Raw genomic sequence first — 19,871 nt, forward strand, 5'->3', positions numbered from 1 at the left:
CGGGTAAGGTAGGCATCTTAGGATATTGTCTGGGCCCATTGATGCAGTGTTCTTGGCCTTAGAGAGAGCATTAAGGACCGGTTCCCTAATGATAGCAGGGGGTGTTGTATTTGATGGCTTCCCCTGACAGAAGGTTGAGGGGGGAGACAGGGGTAAAGTTGGAGTTGAAATTGTCAGCCAGTAGGTTTGCTATATCTTCTGGCTCAGTGCAGGTGGCTCTATTAACAATGAGCTCTGAACACAATTGTGTATTGCCTTTGAGGATGCGGACATAGCTAAAGAATGTTTTTTATGCTGTCCTTGGCCTAGGAGGCCAAATTTACCTAAAATTTTGCTTTAGTAGACTCTTTTTGTCTTCTGAGTTTATTTGGTTTGATGAAAGTGCTTTTAGACTGCTGGATGCTGCACCTCCTACATTTTGCGGTGATTTTCTTCCTTCTGTTATACAACCTATTAATGCTGTTTCCACCAGGGTGGCTTGTTTTTTTTAGTTAGTTCTGTACTTCATCCTGGTGGGTACAGCTGCCTCTATGCAGCTATTAACATGCTTGTATATGGTTCCAGTAAACTGTTCCATATAGGCAGCAGTGTTCTCAGAGATTACAGGGGCTTAAATTTTACCAGGTTATCACTTAATAGTAGGAAGTTAGCCTTAGAGTAGTTCTTGAACATTCCAGGGTTAGCTGGCATTCTAGGTTTTATTTTTACTTCAAAGGAGACTATTTTGTTGTCTGACCTTACCAGAGAAGATATAACACTAGGGGGTGTGCAGTACTTTCCCATATTACTGAGGACCAGATCCAGTACGGTTGCACCTCTGGTTCATGTATTGACAATCTGATCCAGGGAGTTTGTGTTTACAAAAATCCATGAATCTGTGTGCCTGTACGTTTTATGTTGTATATGATTCCCAGTTAATAGCGGAGTAATTAAAGTTACCCATGAATATGGAATTGGGTTGGATGGTGAGTGTTTCCAATAAGTTTAAATATGTAGTATGTGTTTCCTGGGTCATGGAGGGGGACCTATAGCTTGCAAGGAAGTGGTATTGGTTTTGTCCTATGGTTATTGAACATGCAGAAGGTCAAGTGCATTTTTCTGTTTGACCAGCCTTGAGGTATACTTATTTCTGATGTAAGTCGAGACACCTCCACCTTTAGTCCCTCTCTATATATTAGTTGGTCTAAATGTGTGGAAGGCATTATAACCTATTTATTTATTTATTTTTATTTTACATTTGTTAACCGGGCTGGTCTATCTGGATACATATCCGTTTTCAGTAGAGGCCCGAGGAGAAAAGCTCCAATACACAATAGAAGTACATATTTAAATTGCAAGATTCAAAGTATTGTTACAACAAGAGAATACAGCTTACATATGCAGGAATGAAAATTTACATAGATGTTATATAAGACTAAAGGACAGACAGGAAATTATACACAAAACATTGATTTCATTAAAGATACTGAGAAATAGACTGAAATCAGAGATTTTCCTTATTACTAAAAGGAAAGAGAAATTTTAGAGATCTGCAATTAGGGAAATGGGCTAGGAAGTGGAGCTAGAAGTAATGAGATATGTAGTTAGTCAGGTTCTCGACATGGGCATGTCCATTGTGTGGAGAGATATTCTTTAAGGTTAGCTTTGAAATGATTGAGCGAAGAAGTAAGTCTAAGGTTGTTTGGCAGGGAGTTCCACTGCTTGCCAATGGAATTTGCATAAAGGGCATCCCCACCTGAGTTTTTTGCTTTGATGGTTAGGATCTGGATGCTGTTTGATGATCGGAGACTGTTGAGGTTAGTATATGGAGTTAGAATTTTGCACAGTGAGGGAGTTCTATCAGGATGGTTGATTATTTTATAAGCTTCGCGAGTTGGCTAAGTTTGAGGAGATTTGGCAGTTCCAACCAGCCAAGTCTTCGCAGATTAAGGCAATGATGGGTTCGATAAGGGGAACCTGTAATAAATCTGACAATGTGGTTATAGGCAAGAGAGAGCATGTTAAGTTCACGTTTATTAAGAAAAGAGAGGATCGGGAAGCATAGAGGAGGGAAGAGAGGAGATGGGTGCGAGCAATAGTTAATTTGGTAGTGGGAGTTAGGAAGTTTTAATTCTGTACATAGATCCTAGTTTTTTGTTAACAGACTTTACTGTTTGGGTAATGTGTATGTCAAATTTGAGCTTATGATCAATAGTGACACCTAGCAGTTTGGTACTGGTGACAGGGGTTATGAGGGTCCCATTATTGGATTTAATATGAAAGGTTGTGTTGTTAGTGTTTGGGAGTTCTTTACCTAGAGGTGAGAAGACGTTGGGGAAGAAAAGTAATAGTTTGGTTTTAGCTGGGTTAAGTAGAAGTTTTAAGTCAGTGAACCATTTTTCAACTAGTGAAAACAACGTTGTGTGGTCATTTGGAGATTCGAGAGGAGACGCCGGAGCAGATTAAGGTGGAGTCGCCGGCGATTGTATGCAGGTGGATTTAGGGATGACTGATTGAAGGTCATTTATGAAGATGGAAAACAGAAGTGGGCCCAGTATCGAGCCCTGAGGAACGCCTATGGTATTCGAGCAATCCTGATATCCTGTTTTGCCATAGGACAGCTTGTTGCCTACCAGTGAGGTAGGCGTTGAACCAGTTTAGTGCTGGAGTGTCCAGACGTAGGGTTTCAAGGATGTTGAGAAGGAATTGATGATTGACCATATCGAATGCTTTTGATAGGTCCAGAAAGAGGGCAGATGATATGAGTTTGTTATTGCGATTGTTGTTGATTGAGTCAATAAAGGAAAGGAGGGCAGTAGTTGTACTATGGTGCGGACGTAAACCATGCTGGGCATTGGACAAGAGATTATTAGAGGTCAGATAGTGAAGAAGTTGTTTGTGGATGCATCTTTCCATGATTTTCGCTATGGGGGACAGGAAGGCTATTGGTCTATAATTTGACATTTCCAGGGAGGTACCTCCTTTGTGAAGTGGAATGATATAGGAAGTCTTCCAGATTGAGGGAATGTTCATCTCAGTTATAGATCTGTTTATTAGGATTGATATGGGGTAGGCTATTTCATCAGATGCAATTTGTAAGAATTCCGCAGGAAGGTGGTCAGCCGCTAGGGTAGTTGGTTTGAGTTTTTTAGGAGGGAGCGTACATAGGAGGAAGAGACTGGCTTTAAATTAAAGGGGGTAGGGTTGTCACGTTGCAGTTTAGCAGCAGGTGGGGAAGTGGAGGTAAGGTGACTGGCTAAGGTTTGGATAGTCTCAGTGAAGAAGGAGTTAAAGGTGTTGGCTACTTCTTCTTGGCCTTTCTCTAAGAGTTTCTCAGGGGTTGGGGTGGAAGTTTTGCCTGGGTGCAGAAGGTTGTTAAAACCTGCCCAGAATTTCTTTGGGTTGTTCTGGTGATTTAGCTGGAGGCTGCAGAAGTATTGTTTTTTGTCTTGGGTTATGGCAGTTTTCGTGGCATTTCTTAGTTGTTGAAATTTACAACGGTCTTGGGGGGTTTTTGTGGCTCTCCATTTTTCCCAGGCTTGGTCACGAAGTTTGATTTTGGATTTAGTATCAGTAGTGAGCCAAGGTGCTATGCAAGTTTTGGTTCTAATTTGTCTATGTGGAGCATGTGAGTCAAGTATCTTAAGGAACGTGTCATTGAAGTGGGACACACTCTCTTCTAGTGGAAGAGTCTTTAATATGGTCCAGTTGCAGAATTTCAGGTCAGCAAGAAATAATTGAGGGACGAATTTTTTTTTGTTTCTGATTAATCTATATAGAGGGGTGTTAGAAGTTGGGCATTTATGTTTAATGATATAAGTTATTAGGTGATCGCTGAGGTCACAGGGAAGGGTGCCAGTGGTATAGTTATTAGAGTCTCTATTAGTAAGGATCCAGTCAATTATACTTTCTTTTGAAGTGAGTTGCCTATTCTGGTTGGGGATAGGATATTTTGGGAGAAACCATATAGGTTAATAGGTTGTGGAGTTATATGGGTAGAATAGAGAGACCAGTCAATGTTGACGCCTCCAAGAACTATGGTTTCTTGTGAGTAGTTGATGGCTAGCCAGCTCAGGGATTGCTCCAGGTTTTCTGTGTTCTTCCCTGGCGGGATATAGGTTACAATAAGGTTGATGCTTTTGAGTGTTTAGGCAGATCTGTAGGGCTATAATTTCTAGGTTTGAGATCATAGGAGGTTGTACTTGGTTCTTAAGGATGTTTAGTTTGTTTTTAAACATAATAGCTATTCCTCCACCTTTTTTCTTTGTACGATCAGCCCTGAGAATATTGTACCCGGGTGGGAGGATCTCTTCATTCTTAGTAGAGGGTTTTAGCCATGTTTCGGTTAGACACATGATGTCAGGGGAATGACTAGCTATGATGGCGTGAAGGTTGTGAATTTTGTTGTTAATGCTTCTTAGGTTCAGGTGTAGTATTAGAAGGGAGTCAGAAGGTTTTCGGGTTAAATTATAGGGATTAGAGATTGGCATAGTGGTGGGACCTGGGTTTGGGTGAATATCTCCATCGATGTTAATACAATTTTTCAAGTAAACTAAAAGTCTTTGTAGTTTAAATAGTATTTTGAGATTAGTTTTGTTATGTGGAATTTTAGGGTGTTGAAGTGTCGGGTGGACTAGTTTGGGGATATATTTTGTCCTGGTAGATTGAGGGTGGTATATAACTGTCATGGAGATTGAATTGGGAGTTGGTGTGGCACTTAGGAAAGGAATGCCTATAAGAGTTTGGTTTTCATATATTGTTAGGATATAGGTGGTGATGAGAAGTATAATTATGATGGGGGTAATAGTATAAGTGATATTTGCCATACTGAAGTAGGGAAGTGGGTAACGAGTGGGGGAAAAGACTTTGTGTGGGGTTTGTTAGAGGGTTGGGCCCTGCGGTGGGAGGAGTTATGGAGTTTGACAAGGGAGCTTTGGATTTGTTAAGTGGGAAAGTGGGAGGGACTATTTGTAGCTATAAAAGTAGGGATGCTGGGGGCGGGTGGGATAAGGGGGCAGGGAGGGGAGCGGAGCCCGAGCGAAGCGAGGGCGAAGCGGAGCGGGGCCTACACCGCCAGGAGACTTTGCAGGGTCTTAAAGGTAACAGTTTCCAGTAGTATAACTCAACACAATGGAGTTACTAGTGCTGAATTTATAAAGATGCAATTTTTTACAGGCTTTGTATTATTAAAGTCTTCAAGATAGGGTGTCAGGTTCTTGACAAGGACAGTATAGTTCTCTCTGAATAGGGTACTAATGTTTTGTGTTTACCCTGATTTTTAAGAAGAGTTGAGGCTTCTGGTTTAGTTTTCTTTTGTGGTCCTGATGGGCCGCTGTTAGGTCTTGGGAACCACAGGAAGCTAGGGAAGGGAGGGGGCTACCTATGATACAAGTGAGGGAGAGAGATATGAGTATTAGTGTTAATAAGGTTGAAAAATAGTACTAGCAGGCTAAAACAGCTATCCTTTTTAGCCACAAACACACTCAAATGCCTTCATAATCCATAAAGTATGCAGTTAAAGAGAAACATTCAAATACTATGAGATGGCATCTAATGACTTCAGCTTAGTTAAATACACAGCAGATACTGAAATTATAACTTTAAATGAGTTCAGCTCTAGGTCGCTAATGCATTATGCTTAAAAGATGCCTAGAGTTAGTCAGGAACATGTGCAGGCCTTTGCACAGTCTTTAAAACACATTCTTGTACATAAAATAGCATCCAGTTACTTTAAAAGATTGCAGAATTAGGTCGCTTATGGTTTATGATATAAAGACATTAAATGTAAGTCAGTAACATTTGCAGCATTTACATAAGCAGTAAAACACATTCAGGTCCTTTAAAATAGATTCAGTTGCCTTCATATACTTAAATAGCATTCAGATTACCAAATTATACACCGCCAGGAGACTTTGCAGGGTCTTAAAGGTAACAGTTTCCAGTAGTATAACTCAACACAATGGAGTTACTAGTGCTGAATTTATAAAGATGCAATTTTTTACAGGCTTTGTATTATTAAAGTCTTCAAGATAGGGTGTCAGGTTCTTGACAAGGACAGTATAGTTCTCTCTGAATAGGGTACTAATGTTTTGTGTTTACCCTGATTTTTAAGAAGAGTTGAGGCTTCTGGTTTAGTTTTCTTTTGTGGTCCTGATGGGCCGCTGTTAGGTCTTGGGAACCACAGGAAGCTAGGCAAGGGAGGGGGCTACCCTGATTTTTAAGAAGAGTTGAGGCTTCTGGTTTAGTTTTCTTTTGTGGTCCTGATGGGCCGCTGTTAGGTCTTGGGAACCACAGGAAGCTAGGCAAGGGAGGGGGCTACCCTTTCAATGTGGATGGAACAATGAGGATCATGAACTTTTAAGAGTCCGAATGAGGAACATTTTTCAGAATGAGGTACACTTGAGAGGTATGAGTATTAAGTGACAATGAGGGCATAGATCTCAACGTTTCATCTCCAAAATGTGGAACAGCTTACTAAAAATCAACTAAGAAACACACCGGATGGTCAAAAAGCGTTACTTTATACAAAATTCTAACAATTAACGTGTGACTGTAACATTTACTTTCGGTGGGGAACTTCAAGAAGTATTCAGTTTTTAACACCCAAACGAGGAATGCTCACGCGTGAAGTAAAGGACACTCGCCTGGTATTGCACTTTTCTTTTGGTGTACTCTCTGCAACTTTAAACCATTTCTCAGTGACTGCACAGACATCAGCATTCTCTAGGGTGAAGACAGCTTGCAGGGAATGCTGTTTTGTTTAGATTCCTAGCGTTGAGCAGTAACACCTTTAGATTTCCTTGGTTTTGGTTTGGTATGTCAAAACTTCTTTCAGTTTGGCATTGCCTAAAATAGCACTATGGAGGAGGAGAATGTTTTATATTTAATATTTGAAAGTCTAGTGGGGAGAGGTGCAGACTATCCATGGCAAAGCAGTGTGGTCTGCTGACCATCTCCTTCCATGCTGACAAATATAGCACCTCTTAGAATGGCACCAGAAACAAAGCCAATTATTAAAGTCAGACGTCTTTTGTTTATATTGCGACATCATCCTTGGAGAAGGTAAATCTAATTAATAAATCCAGATTCTACCACTCACTGTACATTATAGCACATATGTATTACAGAAAGATAGTACAATAAGCCTCTCCAATCTGCCCTATAAGGGCACTAACTCCCCTCATTCCTATTTTCCCCCTCACCTCTTCTCAATCTGTACTATGCCCTGTTCGATGAGTTTGTAAATATTCTCTCTCTCTACATTCTATAGCTCCATAACCCTTTCTATAAAGTACTTTCAAAGATACAAGGAGTAACTATATCTATAACTTTTCTATGTCTCCCTCAGTCCATCTTATTTATGACAAACCTCTATGAAAGATTATTATAAGGCTTTCTTTAGCTATCTCAGAAATAATACCCAATATGTGCTAAACACTGATCTTAACTGGCACAGTGCACCCTGACCTGGAGCATATTGTTAATATGACAAACTTTACTCGACCTTCTTTCTGCCCCCTGCATTTCTCCCTATTAGACATTTCCTGCCTTCCTCATAATTATTTCTGAACAGGTCCTAAACACTCAGTCCAAAAGCAATAACACTAGCTCTGTGGGTCCTGACAACACACCAGGTTGTCTCTTAGAAATACCCATGGCTTCACTGGTTAACTTCTAAACCTATTCAAGCCTTACCCATGCCAGATACTACGTGACAAAGATCTGTAACGAGCTAGTGGGGTTCCCCTACACAAAGGTGGCCCTATCACTGACTCTGGAGTCTACATATTAATATATAAATGTATCTTTATATTATTATATATTAATATTATTATATCTGTAAAGTCGAGTGCACTGTAATAGAAATCATAAACAATAAGATCATTAATCTGTAGTCTCTCAACAAAAATCAACTGCCTTTGTAAAGGACAGGTCTTGTCTACCAGATGATGTCTTTGAGGACCATCAGAGTGGGTCTGATAATGCTTTCCTACCATAGTTGAGTTACAGCCTTTGACATTATCCCACACTCTGGTATTACTGATAAGCTCACCCACCTGATTACAATCAACTTGCTGACAAAACATGGAAAATGAGGGTTGGTGGTTAGAAGACTTGTCATTACTGGTGTTCCAGAGGGCTCTTTAAAATGTTCCTTTGACATATGCACTTTCTGTGGGCAAGATGACATCAAGGGTCTAAGGATGACAAAGTTTGCTGATGACTGCAAACTTAGTGTGCCATTAACTTTCCAGCTGTAATCCATATCCTGTAAGAAGTCTCAAACCACATTTTTACCTGGTATCATGACTGTGGACTCAAGGTAACAAATGAATATAGCACTCTTTGGGAAATATGAATACTCCTGCCCATGTCATACAAATGGTATCCTCTCCCAGAGTTTATGCCATTATCAGGAAACAAAGCATATTTTTAAACAATAAACTCTCATTTGGCTACCATGTATAAACTACTGTTAGGAAATAATTCTGCTGGGCTTAAATAATTACAAAAGGGATAGCTTTCAGTTCCAAGGAATTCACTGTGCACCTATAGACATCCCTAATCAGGCCCATTATAGAATGCAATGTCTTTGTTCGTATGCACCTATCCAATCACATGACCCAACTGGAAAGGCCATAACATTTCCTAACCAAAAAAAACAAAAAAAATCTTAGTTATGAGCTCCTTGGGTTACACAGACAACTAAGAGCCCCGCGCTACTTTACTCCATTTCCTATAGCTCTTGACCAGTGATCACTGCATCTATAGGGCTGTGAAAGACCAAGCCTTCCTTAAACCCTTACACATTTGAAAAACTGGAAATAACACAAATACTAAGGACCCAAACTTATATCTAAATATAAACAGAGCCTTCTAGCATGGCAGGTAACTCTCTGAAAACATCCTTACCTATGAAACAAGCTCCCACTGCTAATCAAAGTAAACCAATAGCTTTCTTTAAAACTGTTCCTGATGGCAGCTGTAAGTATACTGAGACATCTGTACTTAGAGGACACAAGTAGCATGATTTGCATTGGCTAGGCTCCTAATGGACTTCTGCACCTAGTTTCTAGTAATAACATATGAATCCAAACCCTTCAGAGCTGTCTTACTTTGTGCTCTGCATCCTCCTATCTCATTCTTTCTTTCTTTTCACTTCTAGTGTGAAGAAATGTAACTGCTGTAGTTAATGGTCGCATCCTTTCATCTCAGTCTCCCTCTCATGCACCCTCTTGGTGGCTTTCCTCTGGACTATCCAAATGCCTGCTGTCCCTCTCCTTGTGTGACCTCAAGAAATGCACATAGTAGTGAAAGTGTGTCCTGACCAGGTTTAGTTCCTGATATTGTCTCATTCCACTCAACCTTCTAGGCTGTAACAGTCAGCCATGCAGCAATTCAGTTCCTTAGTCTTTACCCTGTTCCCAATCTTTCCATTTTTATGATGTTTTCTGTGTTAGAGAGTCAAAGATCTTGCTTAAATTCAGGAGGACCACATCTACCAGTACCTCTTGTCATGGTCTTGTATGATCCAGCAATAAAAATTGATCATGTTTGTCTGAATGTTTCTTCTGACTTTTAACCAGCCATCCACAACCACTTCTCCCATTTTTGCACATGAGGTTGGAGTGTCACTTCAACAATAATGATCATCTATAGCCAATAATTACACCACCGAGTGGGTAGCCATGCCTTTTCCACACCACACACACTCTCATGCACACACACACACATCTATGGCCTGTTTAGAGTGTCCATTCTACCTACTGCATGTCTTTGGAATGTGAGAGGAAACCTGAGCACCTGGAGGAAACCCATGCAAACACAGGGAGAACATGGGAGACCTGGCACAGGAGGCACCACAGCCAAGAAGGGGAACCTCTTGCTGTGAGGTGACAATGTTATTCACTGCATCACCCTTCCTCTGACCTTGTTGGTTATTAGGTCTTGTCCTTCATACTGCTGTCCCTTTAAATCACTCACCATTGCAATAATTACTGCACTTCATTATTACAGAGTTAATTAACATGAACTGCAATTTATTTATTCTCTGTCTTACCAAAGCTACATCTCCATTACTTCCCCTGTCACTCTTCTTAAGCTATCAGGCCTGGAGTTTCCTACTCCCATAACCTAACCTGTACCACATTACCATAGTTTCTGATTCCCAGTTATCAAGCATTTTTATAATGGACAGTGGTCTGTTGAGAAACTTGATCAAAGGATCTGTGAGTACAATGGACAGATACTTAAGGACCATATACTATGACAGGCCTTTGGGAGCAGGGTCCCCTTGGCTCCTCCCTTTCTGTCCACTGCTCTCCCCACTCTTCACTACCTTCCTCCCAAAACTGCACCATTCCATTACCTTTTGTAGAAACTGAAGCAAAATATTAATGCCATATATTTACTTTTATCCTAGCCTTCCATGTTCTCCTTTTTTTTTTTTTTTTTTGCTCAGATTGGTCATGGCACTGACCCTAGTTTCTGATACTACCTTATTTCTTCTTCCTGCCACAGGATGGTGTTCATCTTTATCTCTGACCTCTCAGCTGATGCCCTGTTTTATGTAGATAGCTACTCATTCACCATCATCCCCTCGTCTGTCATACTTAAATAGTTTGTACTCCGGCACAGTCGCATGCCACACATCTTGGCTCTAGCCCATGTTTCTATGATACAACAATGTCCACCCTTCCCTCTTGTGTAACTGGCCAACTTCTTACCAAAACTCCTTCCATTGCACAATAGCACTACCCAGCCATACTTCATGTCACATCTGTTTGTTCCTTTGCTATATTTTGTGACTATTTTCCTTCTGCTGCATAAGTATTTATCCCCTTATTCTGTATCTCTGTTACCTCCTACCCATCTTTCTGAAAGATGTAGTCATTGAAATGTACCTTTCAATTCCAGCTGGACGCACCCTGTCCGTTATGGGCTAAGACGGAGCCTCTCTCTGAAATAGAGCTGGTCTCTCTTTTAGGGCTCTAACCCCCATGCTTCTACCCATCCTAAGCCTTCCTTCCTTCCTTGACTAACACTACAGCCACTCAGTGCTAACACTCTTCTTCCTATATTATGTATATGTCTATACTGTCTGCAGCAACAAGCAACAACTACTTGTTAACAAGCTCTCACAACACACAAAAGTACAATCTCAGATCTCAGTAAACAGGTGTCTCCATAATTGTTTCCCACCTCACTGGATTTAATGCACCCTATTCACATGTCCTCCTACTGCCCAACATTTTCATCACTTTGGGTTCTTTAAATTACTCACATTGCAATAATTATTGCACTTTATTTAATTTATGTTCTGTGTTACTGCTTTATTTGATGGATTTGCTTTTATAATGTTATGCATTTACTTTTTGCCATTACTACTGATGCAGTTTGTTTTTGTTCTCATGTTTATTTATTGAATGAATAATTGACTGTTTGATTGATCTGTTTAACATTTGTTACAACACAAGCCACATGGCAAAGATGACAACAAAAGACAGCATTTTTTGGCATTGATTATTTCAGTTGATTGACAACAATAAAATGTTTTCCAGTTCACGGAAACAGATAGCTGGTGCTGGAGCCATGGCCTGAAGTTAAACGCCAAAAAATGTATAGTCATACCCTTCGGGAAAAACAAGGTAACCCCAAGCTACCATATAGGTGGCAATCCACTAAGCACAGAAGAGGTTATCAGGGACCTGGGGACCCAGGTTGACAGTGGCCTTTCTTTTGACACTCACGTTGCTAAAGTGGTTAGAAAGACCTTCTACATTGCCCACCTGATCATGAAGGGATTCACATCCAGATCTAGTGAGGTCATTGTTCCCCTGTACTCTTCACTTATCAGACCAATGATCGAGTACAATGCCCCATTCGGGATGTATCTCACCCGACATCTGCAGCAATTGGAGAGACCCCAAAAGTTCCTCACCAAAAGGATAAAGGGACTCCAAAATCTGTCATATGCTGCCAGATTGAAGAAACTCCAGCTCTATTCAGTCGCATACCGTCTGCTCAGAGGTGACATGTGCCTGACATACAAGGCCATGTCCAACCCGGAATTAATGGACATGCTCCACCTCAAAAATCCAAATCCACCAAAACCACTAGAGCAAGTGACTTAAACCTTAGCACGGATATAAATAGGACGTGCTGGAGGGATAGATTTATCACTCAGAGACTCCCTATGCTGTGGAATAAAATCCCGGTCCATGTGAGGCAGAGCACCTCGCTGGCTCTGTTCAAGAGAAATCTTGACCTGTGGATGGGAGATCGTAGGTTTACCCCGGGAATCATCTCTGTGTCACTGCTGACAGAGGCACAACAAACTAATGGGTACAGTATTTTTTCATATAAGGGGTGGCGTAAGCCACAAAACTTTGGGCTAGGCTTATAAATGCCTTAGGGCAGATAGCCAGTATAAACCTATGAACCTATGAACCTATGGTAGAATAGGCATAAAATATTAAAGAAGGAAACATTTTTTCAAATGAAAAGCAATACTAAAATTCTTTGTCATATTAAGTATGGAAATGTCACTGACCAGCCCATTCACCCACTAAACAAATGAATGAAATAAAATACATAAATAAAACCTTTAAGAGGTTCCTTGAAGGGGTTTAGTTACAATGGCTGCACATCAGAAATAAGACATGAACAAAGTAATAAATACAAAGAAAGCAAACAGAAGGTGGTTCAACAGATCTTCAACAGGCCACAGATGCAGGTCATCACAGAAATGGAATACCAGCCAGTCTGTCTGAGGAGACAACTCTTTACTGACCAGAAGGCGGTGTGTGGGCTCTCTTCCCACCACAGGTGTTTGGTTTCACTTCTCATTGCTGAAATTGCAGTATAGCTTGAGGGAGGGGTGCTTCACTCCGAAATGTGCAGTCCTTTGTATGAGATGATGTGTTAAATATCAGTGAAGCATACTAATTGTGAAATGTGGGTGATTTTCCTCAGATTGTAGAATGCTTCATTTCTTCATTCACCATATTAGTGCAGCAAATATGCTGCTACAAAGTTTAGGATCCAGACTGATTCTTAGTTTCATAGGCATCATTATGACAGCCACCACTGCCAAGTCAAAGAAACACACTGCTATTCACATCTAAGATTGCATTGCTTATTGCACAGGCAGACAGCTACAACAGATTTATAAGTAGTACTAGACATCCAGTCTGCATAGAGGCCGTGGTGGTGCAGCGGTTAGCATTGTCACCTCACAGCAAGAGGTTCTCCTGTTCAATTCTCGGCTGGAGCGCATTCTGTGTGGAGTCTTCATGTCCTCCCCGTGGTTGAGTGATGTCTAAAGACATGTAAGTAGGTGCATGTGTGAATGAGTGTGCCTTCTTTTAAGGTTGGGCATCGGGCTGGCAACTCGGCACCATAAAAATCCACTACTAATCATGAGCGGACCAGAGATCCACAGTGGCGACCCCTAACCAGTAAAAGCCGAAAGACAAACAAGACAAACACTAGACATCCAGTCTGCATACCATTACAAGTCTAACCAATAAACCATATTCAAAAGCTCTCTCCAGCTTCAATAATGGTAATGCAAGATAGATCTAGGAGAATTCGAGGCTGCCCATTCATTTATTTAAGTTTGCCTTAAAGGTAGCAAAGATGCTTCTCTGCTGGACATGTAATGGAATTTTTTTCTGAAGGTGGGATAAACAATGAGTCATGAAGCTATTATTCCAAAACATCTTATTTATTGTGTCTTGTTTGTCTTCTTATAAAGGCTTATGTCCTTTAACTGAGCGAAGAGCCATTTGCTCTGCAAAAGAAGAGTTAGCATGGGGCAGGGCTTTCATTGTTCAAAAGTCTTAATGATTAACATGGAGAAGTCTAGAAGAATCTGAGCACAGGCAAAGGGCTGCCAGTGTCCACATAACTGAGGGTGTTGAGGCTAAAGTTAGGAATCTCTGAGGTCTGTCAAGTTGAAGCAATATGTGTCAAAAAAGACATGCCAAAAGGAACACTTTATTAGATGAGCCAGACAGAAGAATTTATACTATGAAAAAAATGATTAAAAGATAAAGAATTATTAACAACTGTGTCTGGATCCTTCAATGCAGTTTCTCGTTGGTGGGGTGCATTACTGACATGGTATAATGTGGAAATGTTTTCTTTTCCATAATGAACTACACAACATTGTTCATTTTTAGTTTGAGACAGTTCTCCTTGCATCAGTGATTGAGAAAGACAAAATTATGTTCAGCCCTTGGGGACAATTAAAGCTAATTTGGTAAGAACTGCATTTATTTTTTACTTATTTTACCTATCAGACTGTTTCCATTTTTCCCATCCACAGCATGAAATGTATTGCTCTCAAAGGTGAAATGCTGAGCATTTAATCCCTGTGGTAAACATATTTTAAAACCTATTATAGAAGAAACTATACTAGGTATCTACTGAACTGAATTTGTTTTCATATCATATGTCTCACTCATTCTGAGTTTTAATAACTTTATTGCACCAATTCTGAGGATTAAAATGAAAAGTTAAATGACAACAAATGGTTGTTGGCCCAAAGCCTTTATGAGCTTATTATATTTTGCACTTTTAACAGAATTCTCCCAATATCGTATTGCTTTCCTGTACGGTAGAATAAAAAAAAATCACTCCCATGGATGAAGCCAGACTGTGGCATAGTTGACTCCTGATCAATTAGCTGCACAGGTGTTGGAGGGGTGGGTAAGAGAGGAGTAGAATAAGCAGCCATTGCTAACTCACCCATCCTGGGAGGAGACAGGCAGCTCTTTTTCAATGCTGGGTAACAACTACAGGAACCACTAGGCATTACACACACGGGGAATGGATCTGCTGATAACAAACTGCAAGTGGTGTATCACTGAACAAGGAAGACATATGCAGAGGCAAGCATGTTTCATGTAGAGACAACAGACAGACACTAAAGAGAGTTTCCATTGGGACAACAGCTCCAGTGGGGGGATTGGGAGGGGGAGTCTACTGGATCTGGCAGATTAATCACTCTCTACTGCCATGCTTTCACCTCTCCAGGAAACAAATGGGCTATAATTAGACCCTACATCTAAGGAATGAATAGGCCACAGGGCACTCACCAGGGCTGGGAAGCATTTGGCTCTCACTCAGTGACAGAAACAAAGGGATGACTTGGGCAAAGGAATGGGAGCCAGTGGGCAAGACCAAGTAGACAAGGGGTGGGAATAAAAAAGTCCATCTATCACAGCACTTCCCTTTGAAAATAATTTAAAACCTTAATAAGAATTGAGGTTCTTAGCAGAGTCTCCAGACTGGACACTTTAGTTAGAGAGATGAGGGTAAATATTATACAGGCTGTGGACTATGGTCACTTCATGGAGATTGCTTGTCTTGACCATGCCAAGGCTTTTGACACTCTCTCTCATGTTGGTATTAGTGAGAAATTACATTGCCAGCTGGATAACAAATTGGCTATCCAAGAGATACCAAGTGCTAAAAGTTGCTCGCACCTTCTCTGAACATAATCGTGTAGCTAGTAGGGCACAGCAGGGATCAGTGCTGGGCACTCTCGTGTTAGGCACTGATTTTGCAGGCATTCAAACCAATTTCCCTGAAGTGTGGTTTACCAAGTTTCCTGATTACTGCAAAGTGGGCACTGTTATATGCTCATCCACCAATACTAAACTGTGCTAGCAAGGATGAGCTATGCACATACCCAGTGTGCTGAAAACAGTTATAAGCTAAATGGAAAAAAACTGCAGTATAGAAGCATTCAGCAAAAAAGCTGCTCCCACCTAATGCATTATAACTAGTGCTCCCATCCAAACTGATTTGGTCATAAAAGACCATGGGAGCTAGGTGCAAAACTCTCCCTTACATTTTGATTTATGGGAAGACAGAAGCAATTACAGTGAGAACTAGAAACAGGATTAGGGCTAAAAAGAAATTATTATTTATCCACAAAGCCAGGAGACTAAGCAAAATAGGTGGGTCAAGTCATCTGTCAGTAGATTAAATGCTTCTTGTCCTAAGGAATATGTTAAGTACTATCAGTTTGTTTTGCTGCTGTAAATTCATTACCAGACAGAATCTCTGCTATAAAAAATGGAAATAAATAACAAAACATTTCTCACTGTGATGCAGTGGAGGAGTATTGTGCAAATAGCATACCAAGTGCAAAGCAGTAAATAGTGTGACAAATGTTGTTTTATGTGACAGGATGGGGATTAGGCAGACAAATGCCAGCAGAAAATGATCAGACCTGGGAATGGGATGCATAATGAAACTTTACAGTCATAGTAACAACAGCAACAGTGCTGCAGAAATGGTGGCACTATGACATCTCAAGTGACCTATGGGAAAGCATTAGACAAGTGGCATACCTGACACACTGACACATGCACTGAAATGGCTCAGTGCTGTAAACATACAGAAAGACGACTGGAAGACAAGGTTAGATATAAAGAAGAAGGGCATTTTTTTATTGGAACAAGTGCAAATTTTGTATTAAGAGGAAGGGCAGAGGAGAAGGTAGCAAGGGGAAATTATGGGTAGGCTGGAGGGGGTAAATTGTCATTGTAAAGGAGCTAGTTTGGTCAAGCTCAAATCTGCTGAAAAGATAAGGAATTATTTAACTAAAAGCAGTCTCAGTGATATTGGGGGATTCTATTTTCTCCACTACTGTGCACCTCAGAATAGGTGTATTCAAGTTCAGGGAGTGTCTCCCCACTTTTTTTTTTTTTAACATTTTTGCCAAACTAAATTTCAGCTAAACTTTTTCTATGGATATGTGATGACAGAACTATGGTCGGTCTATTAACATGAATCCCTGGAGGGTATATGGAAGGTAGCATGGTCAGATAAACATAATGCAAACAAAGACTCTCAGAGGAGGCAGTGACCTATTGGGGTCAATAATGGAGAAAGATGGGTTTACAGTGTGTGAACACACTTAGAGTAATTCAATGCAGAGTGACAGCAGTATGGCCAGGATTTAAAGTGGATGTTTACCAATGAATGAGACTGTCATTAGGGATGTAACCATGGCAAACCTATTTCAGCTTGTAGAAGATGCATATAAAATTTCGAAAAATCTCCTGCAAATGGACACAGCTGAGAAGAGCTGCAACATTTACCTTTGACCTTTACCACCTGTTCACCCCAAATATAATGCCAAATTTAAGAATAAACCTCTGGTGAAACTCCATTTAATAGACTGTATAACAAAAAATAGAAAATTATGAAAAGTTGTAATAAATCCCCACTCCTTATATCAGGACCACACTTATGCACCATTAAGAAACTTAAGAGTACTATTAGAAATTACAAATACCAAAGGAAATTACAAATCTTTTTTTCATTTATGTCAGAAAATTAATGAATAATGTCCAGCAATGCACTAGGCTCATCTATAATATCACATATTCCCATCCCAAGGATATAGCCAATATATTAGCAGACATGCTTAGTGCTAACTTTTACAGACTTACCCATATTGCTACCCTAGTACACCTGAAAATTTAGTTTCACATGAAGTCATTTTGGGAGCATTCTTTAAATCCCTGTGCGATGTCCCTGCTCTGGGCCAGTGATCAGAGTTTTAATCCTCACTACAGACACTGGTGAGGGATGTTCACTTGGAACAAAATAGATATACAAAGTATTTTCAGATGCAGCTCTCTGCACCAAGCACAATTTCCTCAGTCCTGGGTCTGTGCCTCTTTCTCTCTCTCTCTGTCTGTCTCTCTCTCTCTCTCTCTCTCTCTCTCTCTCTCCAAGCCCCCAAATAAGACTTCCCACTGACACAGCTGTAGAGTTGAGTCCACAGCCGAGTGTTCAAAGCCAAGTCCTCCACCACCCTCTCTGTGAAACCAGTGCTCTGTGTCCCTGCTCCAAGGAGCTGACACACACAGTCTGAGATTTAATTTTCATACACACACACACACACACACACACACACACACACACACACACACACACACACAAAAACACACACACACACACACACACACACCTGGGAAAGGCTGGCACAGATTTAGCAGCTATACCCCCTCTGTCCAGATTATAAGGTAGATACTGCCATCAGACACTCCAAAGCCAGTTATTCTACATCTCTTACAAGGGTACCCAATTATACTGAGTAAAATTAATACTAGTAAAAATGGAAGTGTTTGACCAATGCAGCAAGGCTTTTGGGAGTGGCCACAGTGTCACCAAATAAATATAAGTACTCTCAGAGGTTAAAATATTCTCTAAAAGACCAGCCACAATGAAAATTTTAAATATATTTAATATTATCTATTTACAATAAACACCAGAGTTTCAATTACAGAAAATATTAAACATAACACACATGGATAGATTCACACAGACACACAAAAAACAGTAATTAACTAATCTCACTATATTTTCCTGACTGATTTAAAGAATTACTATTCCTTGGTTACTTCCCAAAGCAAGGCAAGAAGAAGTGGGTGAGTGATCCTTCTTTGTCAGGTTTCAAAAACAGACTGCCTGAGACTTCTGTCTCATCTATATTAAACCATAATTCAGTGCTGGATTACAGAATGACATCACATACATCTGGTCATCTGACTCTGGCTTCCAAACTACCCCCTTACTAGAATTTGAAGCAGAATCTAGCACATATGTGTTACCATGCACACACACACACACACACACACACACACACACACACACACACACACACACACACACACACCTAGAGCTTTGCTAAGATGTGTTATAGCATCTGAAAGCTATAAACCTTTTCAAAAACTCCCACCCTTCCAGTGTAGCAATTAGTTCATCCCTAAGGACAATATAGTAGGATTCCTATTCCTGTTTTTTTTTTTTTTTAAAAAACACAGTTTTATTTATTCATATCAAAACAAGAAAAATATATAACATTTGAGACAAGAATAATGCAAAGATCACGCAGAGAAAATACAGATGGTTCCAAATGCAAGAGAACTAATATGCAATTGTGCCAAAACATCTCATGTATAAGTTGAAACATGTCAATAAAGAAAACGAGATAAAAATAAAACTTGATATACTACAATTCACCAAGCAGTCTTCATATCTTCCTATTTAACGGGATTTAGGGGAATGAAGTAGGTATTTAGTACAGAGAGATTGCTAATCATTTGATAAGAGTAAAAAGATGAAGTCCCATAGTTTCTGATAATATACCCGCTTGCGAGGATTAATTACTAACAACGTATGGGATCTAATGTACTGGATAGCTATTACCTTAAAATCTTTCCACCTAAGTTTAGTATGATCCAGCCAGTGTTTAGTAATATAAAATTTGATCAGGAGACAAATAATAATTAGAGCATGTAGTTTGATTTTGGGCATGTGGATATTTGTAATATGCAGTAGGGACATTTCCCAGGAAAGTGTGGATTTATGGTATCCCATTTTCTCTAAGCAGACTTTAAGTGAGCACCAGATGTTGTGTGCGTATTTACAAAACCACAGTATATGTATAATGTCAGCAAGTGGGTACGAGCAGCAGGAGCATATAGTGGAATGATTAGGATCAAATTTGTTTAAGTGAACTGGGGTAAGGTATAAGTTGTTTACGATCATGAATTGTGTGTAGAGAAGCTTTTTATATGGTGAGAACATAAGAGTATGTTTAATGGCCTGATGTTTCTGATTCATCATGAGGTTAATACCCTGAAGATCCCAGTATTCTGCAAAAATGATTTTTCCTTGATTGGAGAAGTTGGAAAAGGATTTGTAGGCTATTAAAATCATGTTTTTCTTGTAGGATAAAATTTGGAGTAGACCTATTCCTGGTTTTAACAGACATTTTGTCTCTCGCTGCAGTCAGAACTGTAAGACACAATCCCCATGGCCCAGACCAGGCAATTAAATCCCAGACCACCCTTCAAAGT

General features: G+C 40.1%; 1 protein-coding gene across 1 annotated transcript in view; it reads right to left on the minus strand.

Moving 5' to 3' along the window:
• The window catches only part of SLC4A4 (solute carrier family 4 member 4), a 1,959,050-nt gene that overhangs the window by 1,187,414 nt on the left and 751,765 nt on the right, over positions 1 to 19,871 (minus strand). The window lies entirely within an intron of this gene.

This window comes from Protopterus annectens, chromosome 2.part0 (assembly GCF_019279795.1).
Source record: "Protopterus annectens isolate FY-2018-M chromosome 2.part0, PAN1.0, whole genome shotgun sequence".
Taxonomy (NCBI): Eukaryota; Metazoa; Chordata; order Ceratodontiformes; family Protopteridae; genus Protopterus; species Protopterus annectens.